General features: G+C 43.8%; 1 long non-coding RNA gene and 1 other non-coding gene across 2 annotated transcripts; both read right to left on the bottom strand.

Moving 5' to 3' along the window:
* Nucleotides 1-1,738: 1,738 nt before the first annotated feature.
* LOC110521412 lies at nucleotides 1,739-9,117 on the bottom strand. Its single transcript, XR_002473133.2, has 4 exons — nucleotides 8,831-9,117; nucleotides 2,302-2,362; nucleotides 2,164-2,214; nucleotides 1,739-1,992 (listed from the first exon to the last, which is right to left on the bottom strand). It is a non-coding gene; the product is annotated as an uncharacterized LOC110521412 (long non-coding RNA).
* LOC118945895 lies at nucleotides 8,985-9,125 on the bottom strand. Its single transcript, XR_005041050.1, has one exon. It is a non-coding gene; the product is annotated as a U4 spliceosomal RNA (small nuclear RNA).
* Between the last annotated feature and the right edge of the window lie 3,425 nt (nucleotides 9,126-12,550).

Below are 12,550 nucleotides of genomic sequence, written 5' to 3' on the forward strand. Positions count from 1 at the left end.
CACACACACACATCAAATAAAATCAAATGTTATTTGTCACATGCGCTGAATACAACAGGTGTAGTAGACCTTACAGTGAAATGCTTACATACAAGCCCTTAACCAACAATGCAGTTTTAAGAAAATCCCTAAAAAATTAAGAGATAAAAATAACGAATCATTAAAGAGCAGCAGTAAATAACAGTAGCGGCGATATATACAGTGGGGCAAAAAAGTATTTAGTCAGCCACCAATTGTGCAAGTTCTCTTACTTAAAAAGATGAGCGAGGCCTGTCATTTTCATCATATGTATACTTCAACTATGACAGACAAAATTAGGAAAAAAAATCCAGAAAATCACATTGTAGGATTTTTTATGAATTTATTTGCAAATTATGGTGGAAAATAAGTATTTGGTCACCTACAAACAAGCAAGATTTCTGGCTCTCACAGACCTGTAACTTCTTCTTTAAGAGGCTCCTCTGTCCTCCACTCGTTACCTGTATTAATGGCACCTGTTTGAACTTGTTATCAGTATAAAAGACACACACTCCAAACTCCACTATGGCCAAGACCAAAGAGCTGTCAAAGGACACCAGAAACAAAATTGTAGACCTGCACCAGGCTGGGAAGACTGAATCTGCAATAGGTAAGCAGCTTGGTTTGAAGAAATCAACTGTGGGAGCAATTATTAGGAAATGGAAGACATACAAGACCACTGATAATCTCCCTCGATCTGGGGCTCCACACAAGATCTCACCCCGTGGGGTCAAAATGATCACAAGAACGGTGAGCAAAAATCCCAGAAGCACACGGGGGGACCTAGTGAATGACCTGCAGAGAGCTGGGACCAAAGTAACAAAGCCTACCATCAGTAACACACTACGCCGCCAGGGACTCAAATCCTGCAGTGCCAGACGTGTCCCCCTGCTTAAGCCAGTACATGTCCAGGCCCGTCTGAAGTTTGCTAGAGATGATCCAGAAGAAGATTGGGAGAATGTCATATGGTCAGATGAAACCAAAATAGAACTTTTTGGTAAACACTCAACTCGTCGTGTTTGGAGGACAAATAATGCTGAGTTGCATCCAAAGAACACCATACCTACTGTGAAGCATGGGGGTGGAAACATCATTCTTTGGGGCCATGTAAAGGAAAGAATGAATGGGGCCATGTATCATGAGATTTTGAGTGAAAACCTCCTTCCATCAGCAAGGGCATTGAAGATGAAACGTGGCTGTTTCTTTCAGCATGACAATGATCCCAAACACACCGCCCGTGCAACGATGGAGTGGCTTCGTAAGAAGCATTTCAAGGTCCTGGAGTGGCCTAGCCAGTCTCCAGATCTCAACCCCATAGAAAATCTTTGGAGGGAGTTGAAAGTCCGTGTTGCCCAGCAACAGCCCCAAAACATCACTGCTCTAGAGGAGATCTGCATGGAGGAATGGGCCAAAATACCAGCAACAGTGTGTGAAAACCTTGTGAAGACTTACAGAAAACGTTTGACCTCTGTCATTGCCAACAAATGGTATATAACAAAGTATTGAGATAAACTTTTGTTATTGACCAAATACTTATTTTCCACCATAATTTGGAAATAAATTCATTAAAAATCCTATAATGTGATTTTCTGGATTTTCTTTTCTCATTTTGTCAGTCATAGTTGAAGTGTACCTATGATGAAAATTACAGACCTCTCTCATCTTTTTAAGTGGGAGAACTTGCACAATTGGTGGCTGACTAAATACTTTTTTGCCCCACTGTACCTCAGTGAAATCACACTGTGCCTCCATTGCAATGAACAGGGCGTACTATAAGTTAAGAAATAATAGGTTGTTAAGTTTGATAGATATGATAACAACAATAATGATAATAGCAAATAATAATAATACCACTCCCCTCCAGGAATATATTTCAGGGTGTAGAAGACATCCCCCCCATTAAGTCACAGCATGTCACATCAGCGTCCAGCTCTGCAGGAGTTTGATGTATGAATTGTGTGTGTAGTGTAAAGACTGTAGGAAATAGGTCCCAAAAAGTGTCAAGAATAATACAAAAGAAAATGTATGAGCAATAACAGTAGTGTGCTTTGCATGCTGCAAGCACAGAAATAATAATAACTATTCATATGTTATAACAGAAAATAGGACTAATATAATACACTGAATAGCATCTTACCATCTTACCATCAAAACAAACACCCCACAGTTGTTTGAGAAACCTTGCTTTGGTAGGCCCTGTGGTGTGAACAAGGTACCATTTTCAATACAGGAATGACAATCAAATGGTACAGTTCAGTGGAATCATTTAAAGGAATATCCAACCTGAACATCATCCACACCAAAAGTCCTCCAAGGTCCAGGGAACAGGATCCGAGCAATGTTTCTGTGAAAGTGAAGAAAAAGTACAATTCAACACCTTTTTATACTCCAGCATGCATAACAGTTTTGAACACAGTTGGAACTGAATTAGCTCAAGTATTTTTCACAACATGTATGGGTGTTGCTGGTCCATAAAATGTATTTTCAACTGCAAACACACCATTTCTCACATCAATGCACTCACATGCCAAAACTCTTTCCCTGGACACTGTTTCAAAGAAATGTGTAGGCTTTCTTCGTAAATGTGTTTTCAAGTTTTTCTTACTTAACTTCATTTTGCAGTGTGGACAAGTTACAAAGACTTTTCTTGACTTGCCATGCATGTTGGAACCAGGTGATTTCATTATTGTATTTACTATGTGTAGGCCGTGTAGACTCGCTATGTGTAACTAAGGGAATGGCCGTCGGCATCAACGATACACATTTAGAACCAGCCAAACACAACAAGGCATACATTGAAGAAACACAGAAAATCAGTGATCAAATCGATTACATAACTGTACATGGCTTACTAGGCTTACTGCTAAAGTAGGCAAATTTGTCCAAATAAGATTCCCTCATTGTAAGCAATTAGCTAGCTCACATTCAAAAGGGTGCTATTGCTAATTAGCTAGCTCAAGTGCAAATTGGTGCTAATTAATGCTATGCTAATATCGGTGTGGTAGTTGGTTATATAAAAATATACCACTGCACTGGTATAACATTAACATTAGAAAGTACATTACAAGGCGTCCCGGGTGGCACAGTGATTAAGGGCGCTGTACTGCAGCGCGATCAGAGTCTGTGCCATCAGAGTCCCTGGGATCGCGCTCAGGCTCTGTCGTAACCGGCCGTGACCGGGAGGTCCGTGGGGCGACGCACAATTGGCCTAGCGTTGTCCGGGTTAGGGAGGGATTGGTCGGTAGGGATCTCCTTGTCTCATCGCGCACCAGCGACTCCTGTGGCGGGCCGGGCGCAGTGCGCGCTAGCCAAGGTTGCCAGGTGCACGGTGTTTCCTCCGACACATTGGTGCGGCTGGCTTCCGGGTTGGATGCGCTGTGTTAAGAAGCAGTAAGGCAGGTTGGGTTGTGTATCGGAGGACGCATGACATTCAGCCTTCGTCTCTCCCGAGCCCGTACGGGAGTTGTAGCAATGAGACAAGATAGTAGCTACTACAACAATTGGATACCACGAAATTGGGGGTAAAAATAAATAAAAAAATTTAAAAAGTACATTACGCATAATGACTTCCATGGTTGATATTTTATTTTTATATTTTATTTTTTTAGATTAAGATTCGATATCTTCAACATGAGGGTGAGCTTGAAGGAGACGGGACAGGAAGGGTTTGGGTTAAACACATTTGACTACGCCCACATTGAGCCCGGCCCCGAACTGCACACTACAGTCAGGTGCTTCTCACCACATCCCACAAGCATCGGAGCCGGTGTAGTACGCTTTGCCTGTTTGATGGTTCATCGGGGGTATAGCGGGATTTCTTATAAACTTCTGGGTTAGAGTCCCGCTCCTTGAAAGTGGTAGCTCTACCCTTTAGCTCAGTGCGAATGTTACCTGTAATTCATAGCTTCTGGTTGGGGTATGTACGTACGGTCACTGTGGGGACGATGTCCTCGATGCACGTAATGATAAAGCCAGTGACTGATGTGGTGTACTCCTCAATCGATGCCATTGGAAGAATCACGGAACATATTCCAGTAGTTTAGCACTGTAGTTTAGCATCTGCTTCATCTGACCACTTTTTTTATGGACCGAGTCACTGGTGCTTCCTGCTTAAATTTTTGCTTGTAAAGCAGGAATCAGGAGGATAGAGTTATGGTCAGATTTGCCAAATGGAGGGTGAGGGAGAGCTTTGTACACGTCTCTGTGTGGAGTAAAGGTGGGGTAGACCTTTTCCCTCTCTGGTTGCACATTTAACATGTAGGTAAAACTGATTTCAGTTTCCCTGCATTAAAGTCCCCAGCCACTAGGAGCGCCGCCTCTGGATGGGCATTTTCCTGTTTGCTTATGACGGAATACAGCTCATTGAGTGCAGTTCTTCCGGTGCCGACAGAGATGGCCGCCTCGCTTCGCGTTCCTAGGAAACTATGCAGTTTTTTGTTTTTTTACGTGTTATTTCTTACATTGGTACCCCAGGTCATCGTGGGTTTCATTACATACAGTCGAGAAGAACTACTGAACATAAGAGCAGCGTCAACTCACCATCAGTACGACCAATAATATGACTTTCGCGAAGCGGATCCTGTGTTCTGCCTTTCACCCAGGACAACGGAATGGATCCCAGCCGGCGACCCAAAAAAAAGACTTCGTAAAAGAGGGAAACGGAGCGGTCTTCTGGTCAGACTCCGGAGACGGGCACATCGTGCACCACTCCCTAGCATTCTTCTCGCCAATGTCCAGTCTCTTGACAACAAGGTTGATGAAATCCGAGCAAGGGTAGCATTCCAGAGGGACATCAGAGACTGTAACGTTCTTTGCTTCACGGAAACATGGCTCACTGGAGAGATGCTATCGGAGTCGGTGCAGCCAGCTGGTTTCTCCACGCATCGCGCAGACAGAAACAAACATCTTTCTGGTAAGAAGAGGGGCGGGGGCGTATGCTTCATGGTTAACGTGACGTGGTGTGATCATAACAGCATACAGGTACTCAAGTCCTTCTGTTCACCTGATTTAAAATTCCTCACAATCAAATGTCGACCGCATTATCTACCAAGAGAATTCTCTTCGATTATAATCACAGCCGTATATATTCCCCCCAAGCAGACACATCGTTGGCTCTGAACAAACTTTATTTGACTCTGTGCAAACTGGAATCCATTTATCCGGAGGATGCATTCATTGTAGCTGGGGATTTTAACAAGGCTAATCTGAAAACAATACTCCCTAAATTTTATCAGCATCTCGATTGCACAACCAGGGCTGGAAAAACCTTGGATCACTGCTATTCTAACTTCCGCGACGCATATAAGGCCCTGCCCCGCCCTCCTTTCGGAAAAGCTGACCACAACTCCATTTTGTTGATCCCTGCCTACAGACAGAAACTAAAACAAGAAGCTCCCGCGCTGAGGTCTGTTCAACGCTGGTCCGACCAATCTGACTCCACACTCCAAGACTGCTTCCATCACGTGGACTGGGATATGTTTCGTATTGCGTCAGACAACAACATTGACGAATACGCTGATTCGGTGAGCGAGTTCATTAGAACGTGCGTTGAAGATGTCGTTCCCATAGCAACGATTAAAACATTCCCAAACCAGAAACCGTGGATTGATGGCAGCATTCGCGTGAAACTGAAAGCGCGAACCACTGCTTTTAATCAGGGCAAGGTGACCGGAAACATGACCGAATACAAACAGTGTAACTATTCCCTCCGCAAGGCAATCAAACAAGCTATGCGTCAGTATAGAGACAAAGTAGAATCTCAATTCAACGGCTCAGACACAAGAGGTATGTGGCAGGGTCTACAGTCAATCACGGATTACAAAAAGAAAACCGGCCCCGTCACGGACCAGGATGTCTTGCTCCCAGGCAGACTAAATAACTTTTTTGCCCAGCCGACGTGAGGAAAACATTTAAACGTGTCAACCCTCGCAAGGCTGCAGGCCCAGACGGCATCCCCAGCCGCGCCCTCAGAGCATGCGCAGACCAGCTGGCTGGTGTGTTTACGGACATATTCAATCAATCCCTATCCACCATTGGCCACCATTGTTCCTGTTCCCAAGAAAGCTAAGGTAACTGAGCTAAACGACTACCGCCCCGTAGCACTCACTTCCGTCATCATGAAGTGCTTTGAGAGACTAGTCAAGGACCATATCACCTCCACCCTACCTGACACCCTAGACCCACTCCAATTTGCTTACCGCCCAAATAGGTCCACAGACGATGCAATCTCAACCACACTGCACACTGCCCTAACCCATCTGGACAAGAGGAATACCTATGTGAGAATGCTGTTCATCGACTACAGCTCGGCATTTAACACCATAGTGCCCTCCAAGCTCGTCATCAAGCTCGAGACCCTGGGTCTCAACTCTGCCCTGTGCAACTGGGTACTGGACTTCCTGACGGGCCGCCCCCAGGTGGTGAGGGTAGGCAACAACATCTCCACCACGCTGATCCTCAACACTGGGGCCCCACAAGGGTGCGTTCTGAGCCCTCTCCTGTACTCCCTGTTCACCCACGACTGCGTGGCCACGCACGCCTCCAACTCAATCATCAAGTTTGCGGACGACACTACAGTGGTAGGCTTGATTACCAACAACGACGAGACGGCCTACAGGGAGGAGGTGAGGGCCCTCGGAGTGTGGTGTCAGGAAAATAACCTCACGCTCAACGTCAACAAAACTAAGGAGATGATTGTGGACTTCAGGAAACAGCAGAGGGAACACCCCCCTATCCACATCGATGGAACAGTAGTGGAGAGGGTAGTAAGTTTTAAGTTCCTCGGTGTACACATCACAGACAAACTGAATTGGTCCACCCACACAGACAGCATCGTGAAGAATGCGCAGCAGAGCCTCTTCAACCTCAGGAGGCTGAAGAAATTCGGCTTGTCACCAAAAGCACTCACAAACTTCTACAGATGCACAATCGAGAGCATCCTGTCGGGCTGTATCACCGCCTGGTACGGCAACTGCTCCGCCCACAACCGTAAGGCTCTCCAGAGGGTAGTGAAGTCTGCACAACGCATCACCGGGGGCAAACTACCTGCCCTCCAGGACACCTACACCACCCGATGTCACAGGAAGGCCATAAAGATCATCAAGGACAACAACCACCCGAGCCACTGCCTGTTCACCCCGCTATCATCCAGAAGGCGAGGTCAGTACAGGTGCATCAAAGCTGGGACCGAGAGACTGAAAAACAGCTTCTATCTCAAGGCCATCAGACTGTTAAACAGCCACCACTAACATTGAGTGGCTGCTGCCAACACACTGACTCAACTCCAGCCACTTTAATAATGGGAATTGATGGGAATGATGTAAAATATATCACTAGCCACTTTAAACAATGCTACCTAATATAATGTTTACATACCCTACATTATTCATCTCATATGTATATACTGTACTCTATCATCTACTGCATCTTTATGTAATACATGTATCACTAGCCACTTTAACTATGCCACTTTGTTTACATACTCATCTCATATGTATATACTCGCATTAACATCTGCTAACCATGTGTATGTGACAAATAAAATTTTATTTGATTTGATTTGGTTTAGTGCCAGCCTTGGTCTGTGGTGGTATGTAGACAGCTACGAAAAATACAGATAAAAACTCTCTAGGTAGATAGTGTGGTCTACAGCTTATCATGATATACTCTACCTCAGGTGAGAAAAACCCTGAGACTTCCTTAGATATCGTGCACCAGCTATTGTTTACAAATATGCATAGGCCCTGTGTCTTCCAAGAGGCTGCTGTTCTGTCCTGCTGATAGAGTGCATAACCAGCCAGCTGTATGTTCTTAATGTCGGCGTTCAGCCACGACTCTGTGAAACAAGATATTACCGTTTTTAATTTCTCGTTGGTAGGATATACGTGCTTTCAGTTCGTCCCATTCATTTTCCAGCATTTGAACATTAGCTAGCGGAATGGAAGGCAAGTGCAGATTAGCCACTCGTCGCCTGATCCTCACAAGACATCCTGATCTCTTTCCTCAAAATCTATGCTTCCTTTTCCAGTGAATCACAGGGATCTGGGCCTGGTCGGGTGTCCAAAGTATATCCCTCGCATCCGACTCATTGAAGAACTCCTTGTCCACTTTGAGGTGTGTAATCCTAGTTCTGATGTCCAGAAGCTCTTTTCGGTCATAAGAGATGGTAGCAGCAACATTATGTACAAAAACAAACAAAATAGCATAGTTGGTTAAGAGCCAATAAGACGGCAGCCATCTTTAGCGCACATAAGGGTAGTTACTTGCTACATTGGTCATGTTCGAGAGGATCAAAACCGAAATGTATAATTGGTCAATTGTAAATGACTGACTGATCTACAAATAATAATGAGTAGTTATTTATTTTATCCCTTTTCGTGGTATCCAATTGGTAGTTACAGTCTTGTCCCATCGCTGCAACTCCCGTACGGACTCGGGAGAGGCAAAGGTCGAGAGCCGTGCATCCTCCGAAACACAACCCAGCCTCACTGCTTCTTGACACAATGCCCGCTTAACCTGGAAGCCAGCCGAGCCAATGTGTCAGAGGAAACACCATACACACCTGTCAACTGTGTCAACGTGCATTGCGCCCGGCCTGCCTCAGGAGTCACTAGAGCGCGATGGTACAATTGTTCGCCGCTCCATGGGTCTCCTGGTTGCAGCCGGCTGCGACAGAGCCTGGACTCGAATCAGGATCTGTAGTGGCACAGCTAGTGCTGCGATGCAGTGCTTTAGACAACTGCGCCACTCTGGAGGCCCATGAGCAGTTATTTCTGATGCAAGGTTCTCTGTAGATCAGTTAGTCATTACTCACCTGCACTGTCGGCTGCATAGTCGAACAAACCCAGTGATCTCCAACAGAGATCATTTCAGATTTCCATTATGAATAGCGTTTCATGCGCTCGTACAGGTAGCATTATTAATTACGCTGAGTACGATTCAGGGTTTATATTTCACAAGCATATCAGTCTCCTGAGAGACCATCAAAAATTGCCAAAGCCAACTATATTTCAAGTCGTCTTGGCGGGGTATTGGGTAAAGTTTTCAACTAGCAATAATCGCGCCTCGGATAAACCTCATAGGCTACGATACTGCCACTGCGCAAAGATAAATCAATTGTAGGATTGGGTGGATTTAGTTTCGACACAATGATGATTCCTATCACGGTTTCAATAAAAAAAAAGATAGACAATACACAAATAGACATAGATTAGGGAAACGTGTAAAATGATATTGTGATGTGAACGCAATTATAAAAAAAAGTTTTACATTTTTTATTTAAAATATTCAAAGATTCAAAGACTTTGCCGTGCATTGTGGGATACATTGTGAAAACATGTGGAGAACTGGAGATAACTGATCAGTTGCCTACAGACTGGATAAAACAAGAATAGGCTTAGGGGCTTTCCCACAAAATGGCTTTGTAGCGGTTTTTCCGAATTGTGGCTCGTTTTTTACCGTTTATTTCCTATTTCCACAATCGTCACTCGGGAGCGCACTAAACAACGCACCGTGGTTTGTTTAAAAAGGGTTGTCTTGTGTGGTTCGCTGCAGAACCAGTCCGGACCAAACACAGGAAAAAGTATTATCAGACAGTACAGTATGCTTTAGAGACTCTGTTGTATTATTGGTTGTTTGGCAGCGAGCAGTTGATGAAATGCACACAGCGCAGTAACGTAATTTAATATATCTTAAATATTATATGATTTGCAGCGCATTTATGAATGCTTCCGATGCAGATTAGGCTACATGGGTGTTGTACGCCTATTCACGTCGCAGTTTAGTTAGAGCGGCTATTGTTGGAAGACCAAAGCGAAAGTAATATGTAACATGGAATACAAGTTAGGCTTCTTGATCATTATAATGTGAGCATTTTTCTCCAATGAACAAATTACTTGCATGAACACTTGGTTTTGTTTAGGCATTTTAGGTGGTTTGACATTTGACAATGTGAAACCAACCGGACCAAATGAAAAAAGTACAATGTAACAAATAATCGAACTCAGACATATGTGTGAAAACGCCCTTACTGGGTATTCAGATAGGAATCTATTTATATGTAGAAAATGTTGAGATTTTTCTGCAGAATTTAGAAGCATGTCCTGTCAGCTACATTTTACATTTCTGATTGCAATGTTCTCATTTGACGCAAGTATGGTGGGCCCATAGGATGCATGGCGCTTGTATCCTTTAGTGGTTGAAAACGGGACCATTTTTGTCTCACGGATAGTACCTTCGTTCTATCCTTGAGGTGTTGTCACTTCTATTTAGACACTAACACTAGGCGGTTCATTGATATAAAGAACATATTCATTGACTGACCACCAAACTATCCCTAGCTACCACAAACTCATGAAATGAACAAGCCCTATCAGCGTTCTCTAGTCTGATAGATTGCTTCCGTAGTGTGCCATTCAAACCACCAGATGGCAATCTAATCCATGCAAAGTGGCATAGTTTAAAGATTATTTCTGTGATTACCTCCAAGTTAAAAATATATATAATTGAATCCCTTTTTAGATTTCATTTTAAGTCGGCAAATGTGAAGACTGTGCAAGGGGTGTGTAGACTTTCACTAGCAACTGTATATTTCCCTAAGAGTTGTCCAAAGTTGCTAGAATCTAATTCAAAATTATTCACAGCTGCAATGCCTGCCAAAGGTGCTTCTACCACTGGTGTGTAGACATGCAGTCAAGACATCTTAATTTTGTATTTGTTATTAATTTGGAAAATGTTCTGATTTTTCTTTCACTTTAAAAATGTGGAATAGGTTGTGTAGATCGGTGTGGGGGAAAAAATCTAATGTAATCTCTTTTTACATTTAATTTAAGGCAGCAAAATGTGAAGACTGTGCAAGGGGTGTGTAGACCGTATGACTGTAGGCTCCATTTGTAACTTGATGATTCTGTTCCCTGTGTTTCCACCCCTGAAGGAGACCTCTCACATAATCAGTTGAAGTATCCACTTGACTACAGCATGACAATTTCAGCTATTATAAGAACTGTCATTTCTATGCAGAAATTATGGAAAGGGTAAGCTACATATTCTTGCATATCAATGCAAAAACACTGCGCTGTGTAGTTTTGGCCTCTTAGCTACCCATATCTCTCATATCTCCTACAGTAAAGGTTCATTTCGTAGTCAGATTGATACCAGTTTAGATGGATAGGTAATAATGCCTAATACACTAAGCTTCTTCTAAATATCAATAAAAAGCCGGATAATAATAATAATAAACCCTCATTTCCTATGGAGAGTGAACATTAAAAGCATTTCTGTTGTTGTGAAACCTCAATGGGATAATGCCATTTACTTTATATAATGTAGGCTCAGCAGCAGATAACCAGTAGCATGCCGGTTGTAAAGCAGCCTGTCCTGTGCTGTGCTGCTGACACAATAGGGAGGATTTGCTCCTGCCAGTCATAGACAGGTGCAATTAGTCTTACAGTGGCAGGATCACCGTCAGGGACAGGACAGGTAAGTATGTAGATAAAGGGATTACACTGTGTCTGGGCCACATAATCTGAAATGAATCCGGTAAGCTTCTGTTTCATTCTGAGCCTAGCATGGCAATCCATTTTCATCATCACACTACAAACTGGCTATTACTTCAGTGCAACCCAAGAAAATATGAGAAGAGCTGTGTTCACTTTGCCAGATGAACGATCTCTCAAACCAGGCATGTGTGCCACACCTGTATGCCAGTTGTGGACATTTGATAATGGTGGTGGTCAGGGGGGATAATACGCTTTAATTCTCTTGAGGTGCCTTGATTACTTTTCTCTGAAAGCCCTATCAAGAATCTTACTGCATTTCCAGCCATTCACTCGGGGATGTGTGATTTTATTCATCACCTGTGACATGCTATAGATTAGATCTGGTCCAGCTGACATAATACCCTGCTTTCCAATAGGGCCCAGTGGTAGTCCATGGTCTTAAACACACTGGCATCATCCCTTTTTTGTTTAGTGTATTCAATTGTAGAGCTTTGTTTTTAAGTCAATGCCATCCAGTACAAGGATAAGCTTATGTCATGTGTAGCAGCTTCTACTAGGTTAAGTAGGAATTTTTGTCTGGGAAATGTAAGTATGGCTTTCCGGTAAAACCCTTAGACTGGTGTGTGCCAACCAGGCTGATTCAGCTTAGACCCAACCAATCACACTCTCAGACCTCTGTCCACCAACACACTCAGCCTCCTTAAATCACTGATCAGTGATTCATCAGGATCAGCGGGTATAATGAGGTGTGTGCTTGTTTGTAGGGAGGGAGTACCTGTTTACCTGTGTACGTGTGTGTCTCTGTTTGTGTGTGTGTGTGTCTGTGCCACTCAGAGTGCCACTGTGTGTGTGTGCCATGTATGTGTCTGTGTGTTTGTATGCCGTGTGTGTGTGTGTGTGGTCCGATTTATATCACAGCAGGCTGGGGGACAGACAGGCAGGCATTGATGCTGGCCAGCCCCTCTCTCTCTCTCCTCTCCCTGTGTCACACTATGCTTTACAGTACAGACAACCAGCCAAGGCTCTAGTCTGCACAC

This window comes from Oncorhynchus mykiss, chromosome 30, assembly GCF_013265735.2.
Source record: "Oncorhynchus mykiss isolate Arlee chromosome 30, USDA_OmykA_1.1, whole genome shotgun sequence".
NCBI classification, from domain to species: Eukaryota; Metazoa; Chordata; class Actinopteri; order Salmoniformes; family Salmonidae; genus Oncorhynchus; species Oncorhynchus mykiss.